This window comes from Protopterus annectens, chromosome 3.part1, assembly GCF_019279795.1.
Source record: "Protopterus annectens isolate FY-2018-M chromosome 3.part1, PAN1.0, whole genome shotgun sequence".
In the NCBI taxonomy this organism is placed as follows: domain Eukaryota; kingdom Metazoa; phylum Chordata; order Ceratodontiformes; family Protopteridae; genus Protopterus; species Protopterus annectens.
The window spans coordinates 1014587056-1014610070 of NC_056732.1; the positions used below are offsets into that span (position 1 = coordinate 1014587056).

Sequence of the window (23015 nt, forward strand, 5' to 3'; positions counted from 1 at the left end):
CTTACAAGTGCAGCCACCAAGATTCAGTAGACACAGGCCTACAAAAAAATTGGTCCTTTCCTTTGTCAGACAGAGCTCAAACGGGCAAATCCAGACGCCCTAAGGGTTCCAGGTACCAGGCTCAAGACTCTTACAGATCAAAGCAATGGGGCGCATCCACCTCCAAATCTGGAGGAGATAAAGCGTAAACCTACAGAAAGCAATCCCAGTGACTTCCTTCTGCCTACACCAAGCACTTATCTTTTGGCAGCACTCATAGGGGGAAAATTAGTACTTTTTGCTCAAAATTGGCAGTTAATAGCCCAGGACAAATGGGTACTAAACATCGTATCACAGGGATACAGATTCCATTTCCACACTCTGCCAATGACAAATGGTTGGCCAGTTCTACCAAAAAATCAATGGGCAGAGGCACAGAAATATGTTGCGTCCCTCATGGATATGGAGGCCATTCAGACAGTACCAGAACAGGAAAAAGGACAAGGTTTTTACTCGACTGTTCTTGCTACCCAGAAAGGACAAGGCCTGGCGGCCAATACTGGATTTATCGATTTTGAAAACATACCTGGACATTCCAAAATTCAAAATGCTCACTTTGCAGCAGCTTCTGCCCATGCTGGGCAAGAATGCTTGGCTGGTGACTTTAGACCTAAAAGAGGCATACCTGCATGTCCTAATGCATGTCCCAATAAGACAGTTGTGCAGAAGATACCTCAGATTCAAGGCTGGCTTCATGCATTACCAATTCTCTGCACTTCCCTTTGGCTTATCTGCTTCGCCCAGGGTCTTTACAAAGTGCCTGGCACCAGTAATTGCATTTTGCAGGCAAAGAAGTATACAAATATATCCTTACTTGGACGACTATCTCATTCAAGCAGAGAACAAGGACACTCTTCTACGACACCTGGCATTTGTGAAAAGGCTTCTAACATGCCTAGGGTACACAGTAAACAAAAATAAATCACAACTGGTACCCTCTCAAAAGATTACATTCCTGGGTGCAAGCTTGTATACAACTGCCCAGATGGCTTAACTCACACCAGACAAACAAAGTCAGCGGACTACTTACTTCAAACTGATGGCAGCAAAAGCCCAGTCTTCTGCAAGACAAATTCTGCAGGCTTTGGGCTTCATGGCATCCTGCATCCTATTAATTCCATATGCAAGACTGCATATGAGGAAACTTCAGTGGTACCTAAAAAAGTTATGGAGTCAACAATGATTCCTCTCATTCCCTGCCTGCAACAGGAGTTTCTGTGGTGGGCAAAGGCCTGTCACCAAAACATGGGACGGCCCTTCACTCTACCCCCTGCCAGTCAAACCTTAACAACAGACGCATCAGGTTATGCCTGGGGGGCCCACATGGCAGGAAGATGCATTCAGGGCATATGAGCACCAAATCAAATGCATCTACATATCAACTAGAAGGAGATGCTAGCTGTTCAAAATGCTCTAACAGCCTTTAAGGGCTTACTTCATCCAGGACAACTGCTGATAAAGACTGAGAACACCACAGTCATGTGATATATAAACAAGCAAGGGAGCCACACACTCATACCCCCTTTGCAGATTAGCCATGGCACTGTGGGACACAGTTTTGACCTTCCAAATACATCTTCAAGCTCAATTCCTGCCAGGAAAACAAAACACTCTGGCAGACGATTTAAGCAGACACCTTATGGATCCTCACGAGTTGAAACTAAATCCACAAGTCTTCAGCATGATAACAGAGAAATGGGAGAGACCAGACATAGATCTATTTGCCTCTCCTCAAAATTATCAAATGAAAAGATTCTGCACAAGGACTTATCACAGACAAGCATGGAAAGTGGACACCCTATCCTTCAGTTGGAAAAACCTATCAGTTTACGCCTTTCCTCCTCTGCCTTTTCTACCCAAGGTCCTCCTAATGTCAGACAACAGAAGCCAAAGATGATATTAATTGCCCCGGTCTGGCCCCGCCAATACTGGTACCCAGTCCTAAGGAACTTGTCTCAATACCCAGCTTGGACCTTGCCTCAAAAACAACAACTAGTGTCCCAGCAAAACAATCAGATCCGGCACAATCAACTACAGACTCTGAACCTGGCAGCATGGCTAATCCTGTAATCATACAAACGACACCTCTCAGCAAAGCTGTGATGGATGTCATTTTGGAAGCCAGAAGGCCTAGTACTAGAAAATCTTATGCTGACAAATGGAAGAGATTCTGTGCTTGAAATCAAGCACAAGGAACTGATACAGCAGAACCACATATTCCTCAGATATTACAATACTTAACTGAGATGCTTGACAAAGGCGTATCTTTCTCATCAATCAAAATCCATGCCTCTGCCATTTCAGCTCATTACAGTACAGAGCCGCCAATCTTTTCTCATCCTTTACTAAAGCAGTATCTTAGAGGAGCCAAAAATTTAAGCCCTCCTAGAAGATCACCATTACCTGCATGGGACTTCAATTATGTGTTGGAAAAGCTCACCCTGCCTCCATTTGAACCAGCTACTACCGCTGATATAAAGTTCTTATCATGGAAGACAGCTCTGCTACTAGTAATTACTTCAGCAAGAAGAGTTTCAGAGCTACAGGCCCTCATGGCTGTAGAGCCTTTTATCATATTTTACCCAGACAGGGTGTCTCTGAGGACAAATCCTACTTTTATGCCTAAGGTCGTTTCCAGTGTGGCTTTTAACCAAACAATTCATCTGCTAACTTTTTATCCAAATCCGCAGAACAAAGGGGAGAGAATTCTGCATTCCTTGGATGTATACAGTCAGCTAAGATTCTCCTTGAGCAGGGCTAAAGCTCTAAGAAAACCTGAGCAATTGCTAGTGTCATATGCTGCAGGATCAGAAGGAAAGGCTATTTCAAAGCAGACAATTTCAAAGTGGATAAGCCATTGCATCCGTTTCTGCTACTTACACCATGGCAAACATGTGCCCAAGGGCATTAGGTCTCACTCCACTAGAGCTGCAGCTACATCAGCAGCCTTTCTCAGAGGAATACCAACCAAGGACATTCTAGAGGCTGCTACTTGAGTTCTGTTCACACCTTTAGAAAGCATTACCATTTGCCTCTCTATTCTAAGTCCAGGGCAGGCTTTGCCACTGCAGTGCTGCAGGGCCTTATAGCCTCGCCTAATGCTGTTTAGCTCCAGCCTCCCAACTATAGCTTTGGGATTCTACCCAAATGTAATGACTGCAACAGTGAAACACGAAGAACATAATACAGTTGTGTACACTTACCATAAATGTAGATGTTCGAGTGTATTCACTGTTGCAGTCCAGGTTACCCTCCCGCCATCCCCCTCTCATTCTGAAGTTTATCTTTCCTTCTCTATCCTCTGCAACCTATGTGGTGTATTTGCTTGTAGATGAAGGTAAAGTTTACATTGATGCATGTATATATATAATATTGCTAACTTTTTGGGGTTATCTGACATCGGAGGCAAAAAAAACGAAAGAAAATGGCGTCGGCTGCATGTTTTATACCCCTGACGACCTGACGTCATGGAAGAGAAGACAGCAACTGACGCAAGACCCAAGACTTTGGAATTCAGGTCGACTGAGGGCAACCTGCCAGCAGATTACCCAAATGTAATGACTGCAACAGTGAATACACTCAACATCCACATTTATGGTAAGTACACAACTGTACTATCCCGTTTGCTGCTAAACTAGATTGGGTGCTTCTCACTAGGCTCAGGCTAAGTGAAAATAGTTTTTAATATTGTTTTTTTTCATAATATTTTTGGATAAACGTTGTTATTGTAGTTATTTACTGTGTTTTAGGTTTCACTTGTGCTAAATTACTAGTTTTTCGCTTGTTGCATGTGTTTGTGGTTGGCTGTAATTTTCATCAGACCTACAGCTCCCTATCCCTTTTTCACTAAAAGCTTCTCTTATCCTTAACGAACCCATTTAAGTTAGAGGGTTCACCTATGTTCATCGTGTTACCCTGCTTCAGTCATCACACTTGGGTTATCCTGTCGTCAGGCGGTCCCGCAGTCTGCCGGAATTCCAAAGTCTTGGTCCGGCGTCGGTTGCTGTCGCTTCTTCCCTGACGTCAGTGCGCCAGGGGTATATATATTGCATCCAACGCCATTTTCTTCAGTCTTTCTTGCCGCGCGGTGCCCGAAGCAGAAGCAGTTCGCAAGTGCCGGTCGGCCGACACCTGAGATTTTCGAAGTCGACTTTCAGATCCGAAGTCTTCAATAAAGCTAAGTACGCCGTTGGGTAAACTTTTCTTGCCTCAGACCGATGTCGGAAAAAGTTAACAATTATATTTCTTGTGGGAAGCAAATACCTCATAAGGATTTTCATTCTTATTGCATACCTTGCCTAGGCCCAGACCACGATGTCACTGGTTGTCGTTTTTGTGCTAGGTTTAATAAGCGTAATATAAAGAGACGCTTTGATTTTGCACGACACTACTTCGGTAGAAAATTTAACTACACAATGCCGTCGGAGCAACCGACTACCGGCGTGCACAAAAAACGCAAGGATAAGGACAGGCAGCCTAGACCCAAGCCAGACTCCGAGGCCTCGGCTGGACCGGTCTCCGCTTCACCGGTCTTCAGTGAGGCTCCGGCGCAGCCCCTGACTATCGCAGATTTGGAACCCGAGACCGCTTCGGAGCCTTTGGCGGAGAGTGCAAGCCGACGCAGCCATTTTGTTTAGCCCCTACCAACGACACTGCAGAAAGAGATGTCTGTGCTGCAGAAACACCTTCGGTTTCTGAAGGCGTTTTCAGACCGACGACGCTCACCATAAAAACTTACCCTAAGCTTAAGACTCCTATTAAACCTAAAAAGACTGCACTTCAGTCTCCAGTTCAAGGCCCCATGCCTAAGAAACAGATGCTCAAAATGGCTGAAGATTTGATCTCTTTAATCATGGGTTCCCAACCCCCACCCGACAAAAGGCCTAGACAAGAGGAAGATTATGCCTCCTGTGATCGTGTCTATTTCCTTAGGCTCCTCTGAGGACCAAGATTACTCCTTCTCCCCTTATGAAGATTCTGATGCTGAGGATTCTATTCCCTCAGCTTCTCCTCCTGAAGACTACTCCTTTGGGGAAGCTTTACACACTATGAGGGAACATTTTCACTGGGAAGGTCAGGACTACTCTGACTCAAAGAAAAGGCTCAGAGAGTTTCTTTTACTCCCCCAGCACAGACCACTTGCCATCTCCCCAGTTTTAGACATTGTGGATGATGTTTACTTAGAATCCAGTTTGAACCCAGATTCTCTGCCTCCTGCTCCAGCCAAACCTGACAGATACTATAGAGTGCCTGATTCCCACAAATTCCTTTATAAAAGCCCTGTTGCTGATCCAGAGACGATCTCCCAGGGTCCCAAAGGGCTAAAGCTTCTATGGCAAAAAATCGTTGACAGATTTCATAGTTAACCTTATTATTGTTAATGTAATTTTCTGGGTAGTGTTTGTTGTTGTTGCCAATACTATGCCCAAGGAAGGAAAAGAAGTGAAGCAGTTCGGCTTCAAAAAGTGTGATTCCTCTTCACAAAAAATGTCATCGACCGACGGGCACACTAGTTGTGTCTACTGTTTGGGTGCAGTACATCGTCAAGGCTCATGCTCCATTTGTCACGGTTTTAGTTCTAGGGTCCTGCAGGAACGGAAAAACAAGCTAATAGTCAAGGGATTGCTTAAATTCCCTTTTCTGAGGCACTAGAAGGGAACCAGACCAACTCCAAATCTTCTCAATCCCCAAAATTGGATAAGTCAATTAAAAGAGCGTCTTCTTCTGCTCTTACTTCTGAGCCAGTGAAGAAGATAGCCAAAGACACGACTTTGGACCCGAAGGCTTTCGGGCCTGAAAAGACAACTCCTTCGGTTCCATCAGTTTCTTCGGAACCAACTAGGAGCCATAGACTGAGCTGGTCTCCTCAGTTCCACAGTCACCTTTATTGCATTCGGTGGCTGGAAGCGTCAAATCCTCGACCCCAACCTCTCGATCCTCCAGGAGTTTATCAGATGATGTAGAGCGGGTGGTCAGGAGGTTGCTTCGGACTCAGGCTCTCGCCAAGATCCTTTCAAGTCCAGCCCAGAAAGAATTGGAACTAACTGCCACTGCCCCTTCTTCTATGCCTCCTCTGACCCGAGTGGTTTTGGAGCTGTAGTGCTTGGATGTGTTTTTGGTGGAACCGTCGAGTTCGAGACCTAGCCCAGGTTTTTCGGTCCCGACTTCTGCTCCGACCTCTTCAGTGCCATCTTCTGTTGAAGGGTCTGGGAGCTGACGTTCTCCCATCAGGTCCAGCGAGGAGAGGCGGATCGGACCTTTGTCTGATACGAATCTTCCTCTCTGGGCATCGGTGCAGGTGAGCTCGGCTCCTTCATTGGCCTCAGAGCCCATCTTCTTGGTATGGAAGAAGTCTCCTGGCTCTTCGGAACCAGAGGCTTCCTCAGGCCTGAGTCGTGTTGCCTTCAATGTCATGAGGAGTGTGCTGTCACCCCTGATGGCTCTATTCTCTGACCCAAGCACTGATACCCCAAAAGTGCCATTGTCTGCCTCTCTAACATCCCTCCTCCGGCCAGGTGTTGGGAACCGATGCCCCAGGACACCCCATTGGGTGAGTCACTGTCTTCTGAAACCTCCCCAGAGGACCCCTCTGGAGAGGTCCCTTGGAAGAGAACATATAAGAGGAAACATCTAGACTCCCCTTAGGAGTCTATCACTTCAGATACGGACTTAGATGATTCAGAAGGGTCCCCACGGTCACCTCTGAGTATGTCGCCTTCTCAGACATCCTAAAGCAGAGAGGTGGCTGGAAGACCCTTACCCCTTCTGAGGATGAGTCCATATACCTGGAGGCATTTCGTTTTTGGCCCTCCACCTCTTGCTTGTCTCCCCCCTTCAGCCAGCGCCTCAACCTTGTTATTTGAAGGGCATGGGGTGCTACAGAATCCGTGGAACGTTTTCCGAGGAGGCCCAACAAATTTATAACAGGACCATCTGACAAAGATTTCTTAACTAACAGTGTCCCAGTAGATGCTATGGTGGTGGTGGCTGCCACCAAAAAAGGAGTTAGCTGAGACTTCATCTATCCATCTGCTGAATAAGGAATCTTGAACAATGGACAGGTATGGGAGGTGTATTCTCTTGTCAGCAGCCTTTACACTCATGTCGCTGAACTATTTGACCCATTTTACTAGACTTTAGAGGGATCTCCTAAAGGATCTAGGTGATCTCCTCCAAGGTTCCACAGCTGGAGGGGTTCCAGACAAGGCGACTGCCCAGCTTGCTACCTTATATTCACTAGTCACCTCCTCCTCTGTGCGGCTCATTTCTTATGTAGCCGATGGTGTGAGTAGGGCAGTTGGTGCAGGAATCGCTCTGAGAAGGCATTCCTGGATGCATCTTTGCGAGTTTGCTGAGCCCTTCAAGTCTTCCTTTATTAGCCCCCCTTTTGACGGCTCGTCCTTGTTCAGACCAAAAGTTAAAGAGAGACTGACCAGGTGCGAACAAGAAGGCAAAACTCTGTCTGCTGTGGGAGTACGTTTTTCCCTCCCTATCAGGCCTTATCCCAAAGGCCAGAAGGATGGGAAAATGTGGTTTCGTAAATCCTAAAGAGCATCACCAGAGGCACGTGGTGAATTTGCAGAGGGTAAATAATAATGAAATATGCCGACCTCGCAGCAGAGGGGTTTCTGCAAAATCAGGGTGACAGAGATATGTTCTCTGGCAGATCCTTCAAGTGCTCCTGAAAAGAGGCCCGCCTGTCCACCTCTGGAGGCAGTCGGGGGCAGACTATCACTGTACCCAAACGCCTGGCTAAACATCACTCGAGAAATGGGTTCAGTCAATAATATCCAGGGTTTACAACATACCCTTCTCCACCCCACCCCCACAAACAAGATCAGTCCCAGACATTCCACCCTGTCAAAGGGATCAAGCAACCCTAGAGATACAAAGGTTTCTAAGAAAAAGAGCCATCCAAGAAGTCCCCGCAGACTAAATCAGATCAGGAACTTACTCGAGGTTCTTTTTACTTTGAAAAAAAACGGGACTGGAGACTCATCATGGATCTCAGGAGGCTGAAGAAGTCTGTAAAAAAATAAAAAATAAAAAAAATATCAAAGTTCTGGATGGTGACACTGTAGTAGATGCTCCCTTTTCTGGGACAAGACAATTGGATGTGCTCAATCAATTTTCAGGATGCGTACTACCACATAAAATGGACAGGCGATCTAGGAGATATCTACACTTCCGGCTGGGAGCCAGTCATTACCAATTTCGAGCTCTGCCCTCTGGTCTCACTACAGCCCCCAGAGTGTTTACCAAATGCATGGCAGTAGTCACGACTCATTTGAGGCATCTAGGATTCCGGGTGATTCTATACTTAGACGACTGGCCGCTGACCTCCACCACCGAGCATCTATTAAAGCAAGAGACACCACCATTCATCTATGCTCGGAACTGAGCATTACCATAAATTTTGAAAAATCTGCCTTGATGCCATATTACTTTCATAGGAGCAGACTTAAACACAGAAGACATGGTAGCAAAACTGCCTCATGACAGGGTACAGACACTGCGCCATCAAGTGTTCATCTTGTTCTTGAAAAAGAAAGTACAGGCAAAGATTGTTCTAAAGGTCTTGGGCACTATGGCAGCTGCTATAGCATTAGTACCCTTGGCACATCTACATATGAGAGTCCTACACTGGCTACTCTTCGCTCAGTGGTCCATGCAGAAGTTACCCATGTCCCACAAGATTTTCATTACAGACTCCTGCAAAAAAGACCTATGCTGGTGGCTTCAATTCATGCAGGTAACTCTAGGCAGGCCATTCACTCTCCCTCAACCAGTAGCCACAGTGACCATGGATGCTTCCCAGATGGGGGCGCGCATTATCTGGGAAGGACCGTCCAAGGAACTTGGCAGGAACACGAGCACCACTTGCACATCAATGTCCTAGAGATGAGAGTGGTGCTTCTGGCATTGCAGGCATTCCAGAACTCTCTCCCACCAGGTACGATTGCAATACACAGACAGACAATATGTCAGTAGTGTGGTATATTAAGAAACAAGGCGGAACCAGATCCTACTCCCTGTGTCAAGAGGCTCAAAGAGTATGGCAGTCTCTTGTCAGCGTTTTCTGATTGCAGAGCATGTCCCGGGGAAATCCATCGTGATAGCCTACAGATTGAGCAGAGCAATTGTTATGCCTCACGAGTGGTCCCTAAAACAGGAAATTACAAACCAGATTTTTCGCAAGTGGGGCCAGCCTTGCTGGCGACCTCTTTGCCATGTCCATGAACACCAAATGCAGCAGCTACCTTGCCCTAATCCTCCCTCCAGGGAGTCACCAGGGGATGCACTTGTTCACGATTGACCCCTGGGACTTCTTTATGCCTTTCCCCCATGTCCATTAATCCCCAAATTTCTGCAGAAAGCCAAATGATTGAGTTGCAGGTTAATATTCATCTCTCCGTACTGGCCTTGTCAAACCTAGTTTCCTTTCCTATGGCCCCATCTCCAAGCAGAGGCATGGATTCTGGACCTGGTACCAGATCTTTTGAGTCAACAGTCAGGAACGCTCCATCCCTCTGCCCAAACCCTCAAACTGACAGCTTGGCTTTTCCACTTCCAGTCTTAGTCAGGCTTCCAGACATATCCCCTGCAGTGGGACGCATTCTAGTTTCATCTCGCAAGACAACAACTAGAAAGCTTTATGCTAGCAAATGGAAAATGTTTTCTTGTTGGGCTCCTAAGAATCACATAGATCCCTTCACAGCCCCCGTAAGTACAATGTTCGATTTCTTAACAGAAATTTGTAATGAAGGCGCAGCAGCAGCTACCATATGAGTACAATTAACTGCCATGTCTGACTACCTCATAGAAGGCATGGGATCAAAAGTAATGTCTCACAGATTGTGCAAAGCCTTCCTAAGAGGTACATTTTTACTAAGGCCTCCAATAAGGGAACCACCACCTCCTTGGGACCTCAGTTTGGTACTGACTACTCTGATTCTCCCACCAGACGTACCAACTTCCTCTTGCCAACTAAAATTTCTAACCTGGAAACAGTCTTTTTGATAGCCATTACTTCAGCTAGGAGGGTTTCAGAACTTCAAGCTCTGTCCATATGCCCTCCCTGTTTAGTTTTTCACAAAGACAAGAGTCTCTATTACAACAAATCCTTCATTCCTTCCCAAAGTATGCTCTGAGACCAGTTTGAATCAGTCCATTGACCTGCCTGTTTTCTTTCCAAACTATGGAAACAAGGCAGAATATAAGCTACACCAGTTGGATGTCTACAGTCAATTACGCTTCTACTTTCATTCAACAAAGGAATTTTAAAAATCTGACTAGTTATTCGTCTTCTTCTCAGGTAATAAAAAAGGTGCACCTATATCAAAAGTTACCTTGTCAAAATGGCTTACGGACACCATTACCTAAGCATATAATTCTTGTCATAAGCAACTGCCAAGAAAAATTAGAGGCCACGCAACAAGGGTTATGGTAACTTCGGCCACTTTTCAGGCCAGATTACCTATGGACTCTGTGTTGCAGCCACATGGGTCAAACCTCATACCTTTATCACTCATTACAAAGTAGATGTGGCCTCCCAGAACAGGACTTCTTTTGGTTCCACTGTTCTGAAGAGTTTATTTCTTTGAGCCACCCAAGAAAGAAGGTGCTAGGGACGCTGTCCCAACAAGCAAAAATGAAGGTGAGATGGTACAAAACATTAAGAAATTATGTACGCACCATAACGTTCCATGTTTGTTGTCCATAATCTCGCCTTCAATCGAGTGTCCCACCTTCCTTCCCCGACCTTCGCTCCTGGAGGATCAAGAGGAAATTGTATTGGTTATGAATTGTGTTCTCCGTTTCCCTTCTTGTCTCATGAGACATAGGCTAATAACTATTGCCAGTGGGATTTTATATATGATTTCATAATATGTTAGTAGTCTGCAAACAAGATCTGGGTAATCTTACTTAAGCATGATGGGATAGGGTATAGACACGAGCCAGTGGAAGCTCTCGAGCTTTAGTAATTGGCCGAGTCAGAACCGATGCTCTGTTCCCAACCCAATCATAGCAAGAATGAAGGCGAGATTATGGACAACAAACATGGAACGTTATGGTGAGTGCATAACTTATTATTTCGTAAAGTATAGTGATTTCATACCGTTCTTGTGCTATGGATACTGATTTCACAAAGTGCAGTCATTTCGAAGAGTCTGTTGTGCTGTTGAGCATAATTACAAGTTTCTGACGCATGTGTGTATATTCTCGTGCATAATTCCAAGGGCCTTTATTATTGTGTGTTGGTACGGCAGAGGCATTTCGCAGACCCATTCCACTTGTGTTTGATCATAATATTGCAGAGAAATGAAGAGTATTTGAGCAGAAATATGATATTTTCATACAAGCAACTTTTTCTGATAAAGATGCATGTACGAGGGCATTTATTCTGCTTAATCTAGCAGCGTCAGAAGCCGTTGAAAAATAGCGTTTATTTGTGTATGCACCAGCAGTAGATGCAGGAGAAGGGGGGAAAACCGCCATATTCTTGTACAAGGTGAATCAACGGAGAACCCTGAGTGCTTGAAACGTAGAGAAATGTGCAGCCCACAGACAAATGTTGCATTGGAGAAGCACTTATTTTATACAACCGACCAAACGCCAGAAGAAACTTTTGCAGCTTTCATTGCTGACTTGAGCAACAAAGCTAAAACGTGCAAATTTGATGATTTATTTATTTATTTACATTTGTTTACCGGGAAATTCCGACTGGACGCAGGTCCTTTTTCAGAGGATGCCCAGTGAGAAAATGTTCACATGTACATGATAAATTGAGATACAAAGTTGCAGCAATTGTAAACAACATTACAGGTTGTTGGTTTTAATACAATAACAAGATATTGATTATCAACAGTATATACAGTAAATGTTGCAAGTTAAGATAGTTTCTTGTCGTTTATAATATTAGTAACACATTTGCCAGACAAGATTTTAAAGTATGCAAAGACAACTAGCTAATTCTGACTGTGGTTAGTAGTGGCGGTAGTATAGTTGGGTTAAGAGTCTAGGTGGGGGGGGGGGTAAGGGGTGGGGGTGTTAGTCTGGATTAGAACAAAGACAAGCCAGTACAAATTTAAGTGGAATTTGAGTGCAGTCTTGAAAAGGGTGGAAGATTGTTCCAAAGTTTAGATATGGTACATGAAAATATGGCTTCTCCTGCTGAGTTTTTGGGTTTGATAACAGTGAGTTGATTTTTGTTGCTTGATCTTAGAGACCTAGTGGAGTGATAGGGTTGGAGAAGGGTTTGAAGGGAAGGGATGTGAAGGGTGTGGTTAATAAGTTTGAGCGAGGGTGAGTTGATTAAAATGAAGGAGCTGTGGGATTTCTAGCCAGTTTAGTTCTTTAAGGGAAGTACAATGATGGCTGCAGTAGGAGGTTCCAGTGGCAAAGTTAGCAGTTTTGTTGCAACAAGCATCCGGCTTGTGTAGGTCTGTCTGTCTAAGGTTGGTAAGTATGGGGGATGCATAGAGTAGGGTGGAGATTAGCTAGGAATTGGCTATGGAGATTCTAGCCGCCTTGGTTAGGAATTAGCAGTTTCGATATAATGCACCAAGTTTCTTGTGAACTTTTTTTTATTGTGAGAGATATGTGGGTGTCAAATCTAAGTTTGTTGTCGATTTCCACACCAAGTAATTTTGTGTGTTCTGATGGAGAGATGATGGTAGTGTCTTTGGCGAGAATGTTGAAGTGGGGGGTGTTTTGGAAGGTTGGAACAGGAGAAGTTTTGTCTTACTTGGGTTGAGTAGGAGCTGAGCATTGGATAGCAACTTTTCTGCAGAAGTGAATGATTCCTTTGTGATTTGTTGTAGTTCTGGTAGAGTGGGGCAGAGCAGATGAGAGTAGAGTCATCTGCGTACTGTATAAGAGATGCTTGTGTGGTGGCAGTATGTCTGTTAGTGAAAAGTGAGAATAGCAGAGGGCCAAGGATAGACCTTTGGGGAACTCAGAGTAACTGTAAGGCGAGTTGATAGGTTATCATCCCAGCTTACTGATTGTTGGCATCCGTGTAGATAGCTGTGGAAACATGATTGTGAGAAACAGAGATTGGGGAGAGTAGAGAGTAGTAGCTCATAAGATACCATGTCAAAGACCTTTGAGAGCTCTAGAAATACAGCAGTAGAGAAGAGGCCATTGTTTTTGTGATGAAGTATAGTGTTGGTGAAGGAGAGCAGAGTGGAGGTAGTGCTGTGATATGGCCCGAAACCATGTTGGGTTTTGGAGAGGAGATTATTAGCTAGAAGGTAGTTGGAGACCGGGGTGTTGATACATTTTTCAAGTATCTTGGAGAGAGGGGAGAGGATAGCAATGGGGCGTTAATTGGAGAGGTTGGTGGAGGGGGGTTCCTTTGTGGAGGGGAATGATGTTGGATATTTTCCATATCGAGGGAACATAGCCTTCTGTTATGGAATGGTTGATTAGAATTGAAATTGGGTAGGCTAGTGTATCAGCTGCATTTTTGAAGTATTCAGAGGGGAAGTTGTCGGCTGCGAGTTTGGTGGGTTTAAGTTTTGACAATAGTCTTTTTATGTTGGAGGTAGGTACTGAGGTGAAGAAGAAAAGAGGAGTGGGGGGTTTAGGGTTAGGAGTTGGGGGGGGCTGTTTTGGAAAGTGTTTGTTTAGAGATGTTATAGTTTCAGTGAAGTGTTTGTTGAAGGATTCAGCAACACTGCTGGAGGAGGGGGGAATGGATGGCTGGGGGGTATCAACCTTCCCTGGGTGGAGGATGGTGTTAATAGTGTACCAGAATTGCTTAGGGTTGTGGTTGGTAGAGTTTAAGGTGGATTTATAGTACAGGGATTTTTCTAATTGCATATGCTTTTTGGCTTTATTGCGCAGTTCAAGGAATGATTGCCTATCTGAGTTATTTTTTGTTAGTCGCCAGTGCTCCCAGGCCTTATCTCTGGATTTCAGTAAGGTTCTGGTGGCCTTTTGTAACCATGGGGCACGCCTGGATCTGACTTTTGCATTTCTTACAGGCGCATGGGTGTTTGGGATGGAGAAGAAGGTACTGTTGAAAAAGTGGACATCCTCATCTAGGTTGAGGTATTTTAGTGGTGACCATTTAATATTTTTGCAGGGGGGAGATGAAGGAGTTGGGGTTGAAGTTGGACGTGTTCCATATTTGCCTGTGGATAATGGGCTTGAGACTGTGTGTGTGGTACTGAATTAGGAAAGTGGGGGGAGTAGTCATTAAGACTGTCAGGTAAGCAGTCTGCTAGGTAAGAGTGAGGGGCTTTGTTGACTAGGATCCAGTCAAGTATGGTATGATTGTTAGGGTTTTTGTTGATTCGGGTGGGGGGTTGAATGAGTTGAGTGAACCCATGGAGATTAAGGTGAATGGTTGTGAGATTGTTTATTACTGAATAGCCAATTGATGTTAAAGTCGCCGAGAATGATAGTTTCCTGGGGTAGAGATAGAGTAGCCCAGCTCAGGAGATTTTCCAGGGGTGTAATATTTTGCCCTAGTGGGAAATAGCATCCTATGATATTGTTTTGTTTGGGTTTAGTTTGAGATTGGCATAAAGGATTTCTTCATTGTTGTGGTGAGGGGCAGATGAGTTCAGGAGTTGAATATTGAGGTGATGTTTAAATATCAGTGCTACACCACCTTCTTTTTTGGACAATCTGTCTATGCGAAGGATGTTTTATTCAGGTCGAAGTAGTTCCTCACTTTTGATGTGAGGTTTGAGCCAGGTTTCAGTTAGGAAGAGAATATCGGGGAAATATATGCTTATGCTGGAATGTAGTTCTTGGATTTTATTGCATATGTTTCTGATGTTTAGGGACATAAGTAGGTCTGTTGTTTTCTTGTTGGCTAGGAGTTGAGTTGTGGGGGAGGGGGTGCTTGGACTAGGGTTTGTGGTTGGGTTGGATTTGGGAGGACCAGGGTTTGGATAGATGTCTCCAGCGAGGGCTACTTTATAGAGGGTGTTTAGGATATGTTTTATATACATAGTAAATTGCTTATGGTATCTAGGAATATTTTATTTTTGAGTGCGTTAAGTGTTTGGTAATGGAGTGTGTGTATTGGGAGGATGTTTTTGGTGGCAGGGGCTGTGTAGTTAAAGTGTAAATGTTTGAGGGAGGGTGTTGAGAGAGTACAGTGGAAGTCGTTGAGGCATGTGACTGTGGAACCTTTGTCGGATGTAATGTGAGCTAGAAATACACAGGTTAGGATTGTTATATTAGGTAGTAGCATGATTGTGTTGCATGTAGGGGGAGGAGGAGGTGACTGGTGTAGCTAATTGGTGGTAATTAGGGGTGGGGTTAAGGCTAAGAATAAATGTATATGTACTGGAGGTGGGTGGGAATAGGGAGCGGGCTAGAACCCCCCCAGGCTAAAGAATGCAGCATAAGTGTCTAAATAGCCAAATTGTTAGGAGTTATTAGAATCTAGTAGGGAAAAACAATCTATAGACCTGATTTTAGCTGTGTCCTTTCTGGGTAGATACCTAGTTTGAAGCGGACAAAAGGTGGCAGTTTAAGTACCTTTTTGCCTCTGTTTTACAAGTCAGCAATTCCATGTATCTACTGGGTTACCTTTTTTCACCTAGAGCTTTATCTTGATTTACTGATGACTAAAAAGGAAAAGTTAACTGGGGAATGTCTTTACAGCTGATGGGGGTGGAGGAGCAGCTGCTGTCCCTAGCTGAGGGTAGAGCCAGTTATTTCTGCTTTAGACCAGGTACTTTCTACAGTAGCAGGCTAAGGGGGAATCGTAGCTATACACCTACAGTAACTTGAAATTTGAAAGACAAGTTGATAAAGGACAGGCTTGTGTGTGGTGTTAATAATGCTGCGGTGAGAAATATTTTGCTTCTAGACAGTGATTTAACATTGAGCAAAGCCGTAGAGGTTTGTCAAATACACAAGTTTATGGAAAGGCACACAAATATGCTTGCAAGTGATAAAAGTATGGTTTCAGCAGCCTGTAGAGCGAACGTAGACAGCATGCAGCATGTTGCTAACAGAAACAGGTCTAAGCACATGGTAGCTGCAGCCCCTGTGGGATTCCCAGGGAAAGCCTGTACCTTTCCAGCAAGTTCTAAGACTAGCTCAGTAAAACGGACATGCTCAGTGCAGCATAAGTGTGAGTCAGCAAAACCAAAGTCATCTCATTGTTAACTGTTGTAATTGTGGTGCCAATCACGAGTCCAAAAGAGAAAAGTGCTTAGCATTTGATCAGCAATGCCACAAGTGTAAAAAATGGAACAGCTTTGTAAGTCAAGCAAGCCTCATGTACAGTGGATATAAAAAGTGCACACACCCCTGTTAAAATGTCAGGTTTGTGTGATATAAAAAATGAGACCACAATAAATCATTTCAAAACTTTGCCCACCTTTAATGTGATCTATAACCTGTACAATTCAATTGAAAAACAAACATCTGTTAGGGGGAAAAAATAAAAAACATGCAATAAGCTGGTTGCATAAGTGTGCACATCCTTAAACTAATACTTTGTTGTGTGTGCACACCCTTAAACTAATACTTCGATGTGAAAGTGTTCAATCTCGCCGTTTGTTCTTACACACGGGTTCGAGCCGATACTCGGCTCCAAGTCGGCCGCATCGCAAAGCTCTGCATCTTAGAGAAGCTCGAGACCAGACCTATATCCCATAATCCTCCCTGCTATTTCTCAGATCTAGTTTGCCGCTGCAACAGATCGGTCGAGGAGAGCTCGGGCCAGAGAGTAATTTAGTTTATCGATTCATATAAGCAAATTTTTTTTTTTTTTTTTTTTTTTTTTTTTTTTTGGAAAAACTTTAACCTTAGATAGATAGTGTAGAGAGTGTGTGTGTGTTTTTTGATATATATATATATATATATATATATATATATATATATATATATATATATTAAATACATAGGTTTTGGGCTTCGGCCTACTTGTTTTCTGTCAGAACTCTGACTTTGTTCTACTAGTGTGTTTATTACAGGCTTGTAGTATACTGCTTATTATTATATATAGTTATTGTTGGCTAGTTTTCTATCCATACTATTTTATCACTGTTTTAGTGTTTTGACTTGACTGTACCATGTCGGAGAAAGCCAAATCTGGCTTTAAGAGGTGTCAGTGTGGACAGAAAATGTCCATCACTGACAGTCACGCTTCCTGCGTCTACTGCCTTGGCCCTCTCCATTTGCAAGAGGATTACTCCATCTGCCATTCCTTTAGCGGGAAGGTCATGACAGAGAGGAGCAGGAAGCTTATTGACAGGGGTTTACTTAAGCCTAACTTCCAGGAGGCCTTGGAGAAGTCCGACCAGGCTTCCAAGTCTTCGAAGGGATCGAGGACGTCGAAGATGTTGGAGCCCATGTCATCGGCTCCGAGCTCATCTTCCAAGATTGGTTTGCCGGTTCCACAGACCTCAGGGCCGAGCATCAAATGGTTATCTTTCACCGAGCCCCAGGTCTTGGAACCGGTGTCGGAGCTGCCTCCACCGTCGATTCTTCGGTCGGTGCCGTCTTCGGCCCATTCGACCCGGTCTTCCAGACCATTATCCGATACTGATGTGGATCGTGTCGTGCAGAAACTAATGGGAAACACGGCCCTATCCAAGCTTATTGCGGTTTCGTCCCAGCTGGTGCCGAAACTAGAAGGCCTCCCCGTGTCTCCAACAGGTCCTCCTTCAAGACTCATCCAGTCTTTGGAGCCAGGAGAGGACGAACCGATGATAGTGGAGCCCTCAGTGCCGAACCCGTCCATTGCACGATCGGCACCATTGACTTCGACTCCTTAGGAGCCCGTAGGGTTCATAGGTTCATACTAGGCTATCTGCCCTAGGGCATTTATAAGCCTAGCCAGAATGTGTTTGGCTTTCGCCACCCATTTTAAATTTATTTTGCTATGCCCTTTTTCGAGGTTAGTATACTGTGCCTCTGTCTAACAGTGACACAGAAGTGATACCCGGGGTAAGCCTACGATCTCCCATCCACTCATCAAGATTCCTCTTGACGAGAGTCACTGAGGGACTCTGCCTAACCTGGACCTGGATTTTATTCCAGAGTGAAGGGAGCCTCTGGGTTATGAATCTGTCCCTCCAGCATGTCCTATTTATTTCAGTGCTGAGGTTCAAGTCTCTCGAGCGCGTAGCTCGATGGGATTTGGATTTTCTGAGGTGCAGCATGTCCATTAATTCCGGGTTGGACATGGCTTTATACGTCAGGCACAGATCGCCTCTGAACAGGCGGTATGCCACTGAGTAGAGCTGGAGTTTCTTTAACCGGGCAGCATATGGCATCTATTTGAGCCCTTTGATCCTCTTGGTGAGGTACTTTTGGGGTCTTTCCAGTTGCTGCAGGTGTCTGGTAAGGTACATCCCAAAAGGGGCATTGTACTCAATTATGGGCCTGATGAGGGATGAGTAAAGAGGCACGATGACCTCCCTGATCTAGATGTGAATCCCTTCATGATTAGGTGGGCTATATAAAATGTTTTTCTAACCACTTTGGCCACATGGTTGTCAAATGAGAGATTGCTATCAACTTGGGTCCCCAGGTCCCTAATTACTTCTTCTGTACTTAATGGATTGCCACCTATGTGGTAATTTGTGGGCACTTTGTTTTTGCCAAAGGGATGACTATACACTTTTGGCATTTAGCTTAAGGCCATGGCTCTGGCACCAGTTGTCTGTTTCTATGAGGCCCTTTTGGAGGATGTTTGTGTCGGCTGGAGAGTCGGTTATGGCCCAGTTTGCAGTCATCTGCGAACTTGGTCAGCCACAGTCCTTCCGTGTTGGCCTGTACCTCCGAGAAATATATACCGAACAAGAGAGGTCCCAGGACTGAGCCTTGTGGGACACCACTTGTAACTGGTTTGGAGTCTGACATGGCTCCAGCAATTCTAACCATGTGGGTTCTGTCCTTGAGCCAGTTTGCAATCCATCTAGTGACATAGGGGTTTATATTTAAGCTGGTGAGCTTATCTATAATGCCTGAGTGGGGTATTGTATCGAAGACTTTGCGAGGTCCAGGTAGGCTGTGTGGACCACCTTCCCTCGTCAATGGCCTTGGTGACTGTTTCAAAGAAATCAACCAGGTTTAAGAGGCAGGATCTGCCCTTAACAAAGCCAAACTGGGTAGGATCCAGTGTCTGTAGGTCCCCAATATCTTTATTTATGAGGTCCATGATGATCCTTTCCATAGCTTTGCAGACCAAGCTAGTCAGGCTTATGGGGCAATAGTTTCCAGGATCCGTTGAGGCACCACCTTTATGGAGAGGGACCACTGTTGCTGTGCGCCACTCTTTGGGCACATATCCTGTAGTAAGGCTGAGATTGAACAGTAGTTTTATGTTTGGGTTTAGCTCTTCTTGGAGTTCATGTAGGACGCAGCCTGGGACACCGTCTGGTCCCATTGATGCTGTGTTTTTTGCTTTGGACAGGGCGGCTCTTACCCGAGCATCTGAGATGTCAGGGGGGCAGCACTCTGCTGGGATAGATATTTTCCCTTTTGGTGTGGGGGGGGGGGTTGCGCTGAACCTGTCAGCTAGGATGTTGGCAATGTCTGTGGGTTCGGTGTATTTTTTGTCATTTTGGACTAATTCTGAGCATATCTGGGAATTACCACCCAGGTTCCTAACATAACTAAAGAAAGCCTTGTGATTGTCCTTAGTGTCCTGTGCAATTTTTCTCTCAAAGCTGGCCTTAGACAATTTTATGAGTGCCCGTAGTTTTTTGCTAATACTGATCAGTGATGCCTTCCCTTTTTGGGATTTTGCTCTATCATTTAGTAGCTTCCTCCTTCTATTGTATAGTTTGTTTATGGCTGGGGTCCACCAGACAGGACGTCTGCCTTTGGAGGATTGGGTCTTGGTTTTATTTGGGATCGCATGATCCATGCATTCCTGAAGGTGTTCATAGAATGCGTTTATAAAGGATTCTGCGGTCTGGGCCGTATTTCCCACAGGCCCGGGGGCTTTAAAGGATTCCACCTCGGTTTTGAGGAGTGTGAAATTTGCTTTAGAGAAGATGTTCTTCATCTCACATTGCTGCAGTCCTTACACTAGGGTAGTCCGCTGTCCTCGGTCGGCCCGAATATCAAAGTATAAGGCTGACGTCGGTCAAGGCGCATTAGACTGACATCAGGACGTCAGGGTACAAATGCGCATGACCGACGTCATATCCCCAGTCTTTTTTGCCGCATGGTCCGATGCAGAAGCAGCGTTGCAAGTGCCGTTCGGCGTTCTGAAATTTTTCGAGTTCGGAGTTTCAGACCGAGTCAAAGTTGGCTAAGTACCCCGTTGGGGAATATTTTGATTTTTTCTTGCCTCAGTGGTTTACCGGATGTCAGAAAAAGTGAATAACTGTATTTCTTGTGGGAAACAGATACCGCATAGAGATTATCATACCTTGTGTATTCCTTGTTTAGGGCCTGAGCACGGCGTTGTTGGGTGTCGCTTTTGTGCTAGATTCAATAAGCGCACTATTAAGAGAAGGTTAGATTGTGCCAGGTTAGTCTTTGGGAAGCGGTGCAATTACACTATGCCGACGGATGCTCCGGCGTCCGCTTCTTCAAAGAAGCGCAAGGATAAAGCAGCTAAGCCCAGGGTAGACGAGTCGTCCGTACCGGACGCCCGGTTCTTTAGAGGTATCGGTGGAGCCGGTGGTTCCACCGGAGGTTTCTCTGGAGGCCCAGGGGGAGACCTTGTTATTGCAGGATGTGGCCTCTCAGGAGGCAAGTCAGGCTGAAGGGGCTTCTCAGGTTACTGTACTCCCCTCCCTTCCTAGGGTGGTTAGGCCTTCTGTTTCCAAGCCTTCTCCCAGAGGCAGGCCAGGTTTAGCTTCAGTTGGTGTCACTCCTAGTTCTTCAGGATCTGTGCCCAAGAAGCATATGCTTAAAATGGCAGAAGACTTGATTACCTTAATTAGAGGTTCTTTGCCCCCTCCTGATAAGAGGCCTAGGGTGGAACCTGAGTTGGGAAGTTTTGAGCAGGCTTCAGATGTTTCAGAGTCTTCGGCTGAAGACTTGCAGGAGTATTCCCCTTATTCTGATTCTGATGTGGATGATTCTACTCCTTCTGCTTCTCCTCCTGAGGATTTTTCTTTTTCAGAGACCCTCCATTCCATGAGGGAGCATTTTAAGTGGGAAGGCCAGGATTTCTCTGATTCCAGGAAAAGGCTTAGGGAATTTCTGTTTTTACCCCAGCATAGGCCTTTGGCTATACCTCCTGTTCTGGATGTGGTGGAGGATGTGTTTGCAGAGGCTTCTCTTAATCCTGATTCCCTGCCTCCAGCTCCTGTTAAGCCGGATAGGTATTATAGGGTGCCTGAAGCTCATAAGTTTCTTTTTAAGAGTCCTAGGGCGGACCCAGAAACTGTTAGTCAGGGGCCTAAGGGTGTTAAGGCTTCTGTTGTTAAAAATCCGGTTCCTCCAGATAAAGAGGCTAGGGCTTTGGATAGATGGGGAAAGAAAGTTTATACGTCTTCCACCCTAGCTATGAGGGCTCTAAATTGCCAGTTTCACATGTTGAAATACCAAAACTATCTACTGTCTCAGTTGAAGTCTAAGGTAGATGCTCTGGCGGAAGGTATTGACTGTAAAGAGTTACAGGATTTGGTACATGTCTCTGAACAAGTGGGTAAGCATTCTTTGCAATGTGGTTTTGATGCTGTACAGGCCTCGTCTAGGGTGGCTGCCACAGGGTCTGTTCTTCGCAGGCAAGCATGGCTGAGGGATCAGAATTTATCTGACCATGTTAAGACAAGGATTTTGGATGCTCCTTTACAATCTGATGTGTTATTTGGTTCACCTGTTGAGGCAGTCTTAAAGAAAATGGAAGACAAGGCTAAGTCTATGCAGACTGTTAAAGATTTTTTGCAGGTTCAGCCTCCGAAGTTTAGCAGAAATTGGCCTACTAAGGGGTGGACGTATCCTTCTTATGATTCCCAGTCTAGGGGCAGGTCTAGACGGGGTAGGGGCAGAGCTCAGGGCTCTTTCAGGCCTAGAACAGGGAGTTCACCTGCACAGTCTTCGGGTGAGGGCAGGGGTCAGTCCTTTCGTAAACAGACCCAATGACCTACCTTTTCAGCTGCCAGAGTCTTCTCGACTAGCAGCACCTTTGGGAGGAAGGTTGGCACTTTTTAAAGAAAATTGGAGTTTAATTACCCAAGACAGATGGGTATTGGATATCATACACCAAGGTTACAGGTTTTATTTCCATACCTTGTCTCCTTTCAAAGGCATGCCAGACGTTCCTCCTCAGCAAAGATTAGAGGCTCACAAACAGATTTCTCTACTACTCCAAATAAGAGCCATTCAGCTGGTCCCTCTGTCAGAAGTGGGCCTAGGATTTTATTCTCGCCTGTTCCTAGTACCAAAGAAGGGGAACACGTGGAGACCAATTTTGGATTTATCTATCCTCAACACTTATCTGGACATTCCCAAGTTCAAAATGTTGACGTTACAACAGCTTTTACCTCTGCTGGGCAAAGACCATTGGATGGTGACTCTGGATCTCAAGGAGGCTTACCTTCATGTTCCTATTAGGCTAAGTTGCAGGAAATATCTACGTTTCCGGGCTGGGACTTCTCATTATCAGTTCTCTGCATTGCCCTTTGGCTTATCTACTGCGCCCAGAGTATTCACGAAGGTTCTGGCTCCAGTGATAGCTTTCTTCAGACTAAGAGGAATACAGATCTATCCTTATTTGGACGATTGTCTGATTCTGGCTCAAGGAAAAGAAGAGCTTCTTCATCATCTACACTATGTGATAGCAGTGCTAAGATGCCTAGGGTATTCTGTGAACGAAATAAAGTCCAGTCTAGTACCCTCTCAGGACATGTGCTTTCTGGGTGTGAGACTGAATACAGCATCCCAGATGGCCTTTTTGACCCCGGACAAACAAAAGAATCTTTCTCTTTACTTCCATCAGTTGTCGCATCAGTCCAGGCTGACTGCAAGGACAGTCCTTCAAGCCTTGGGGTTCATGGCATCTTGTATTCTGGTGCTTCCCAATGCCA

At 45.1% G+C, this 23015-nt stretch overlaps 1 protein-coding gene across 1 annotated transcript in view; it reads left to right on the forward strand.

Moving 5' to 3' along the window:
• Window positions 1-23015, forward strand: part of COPS5 (COP9 signalosome subunit 5) — a 1046649-nt gene that overhangs the window by 869146 nt on the left and 154488 nt on the right. The window lies entirely within an intron of this gene.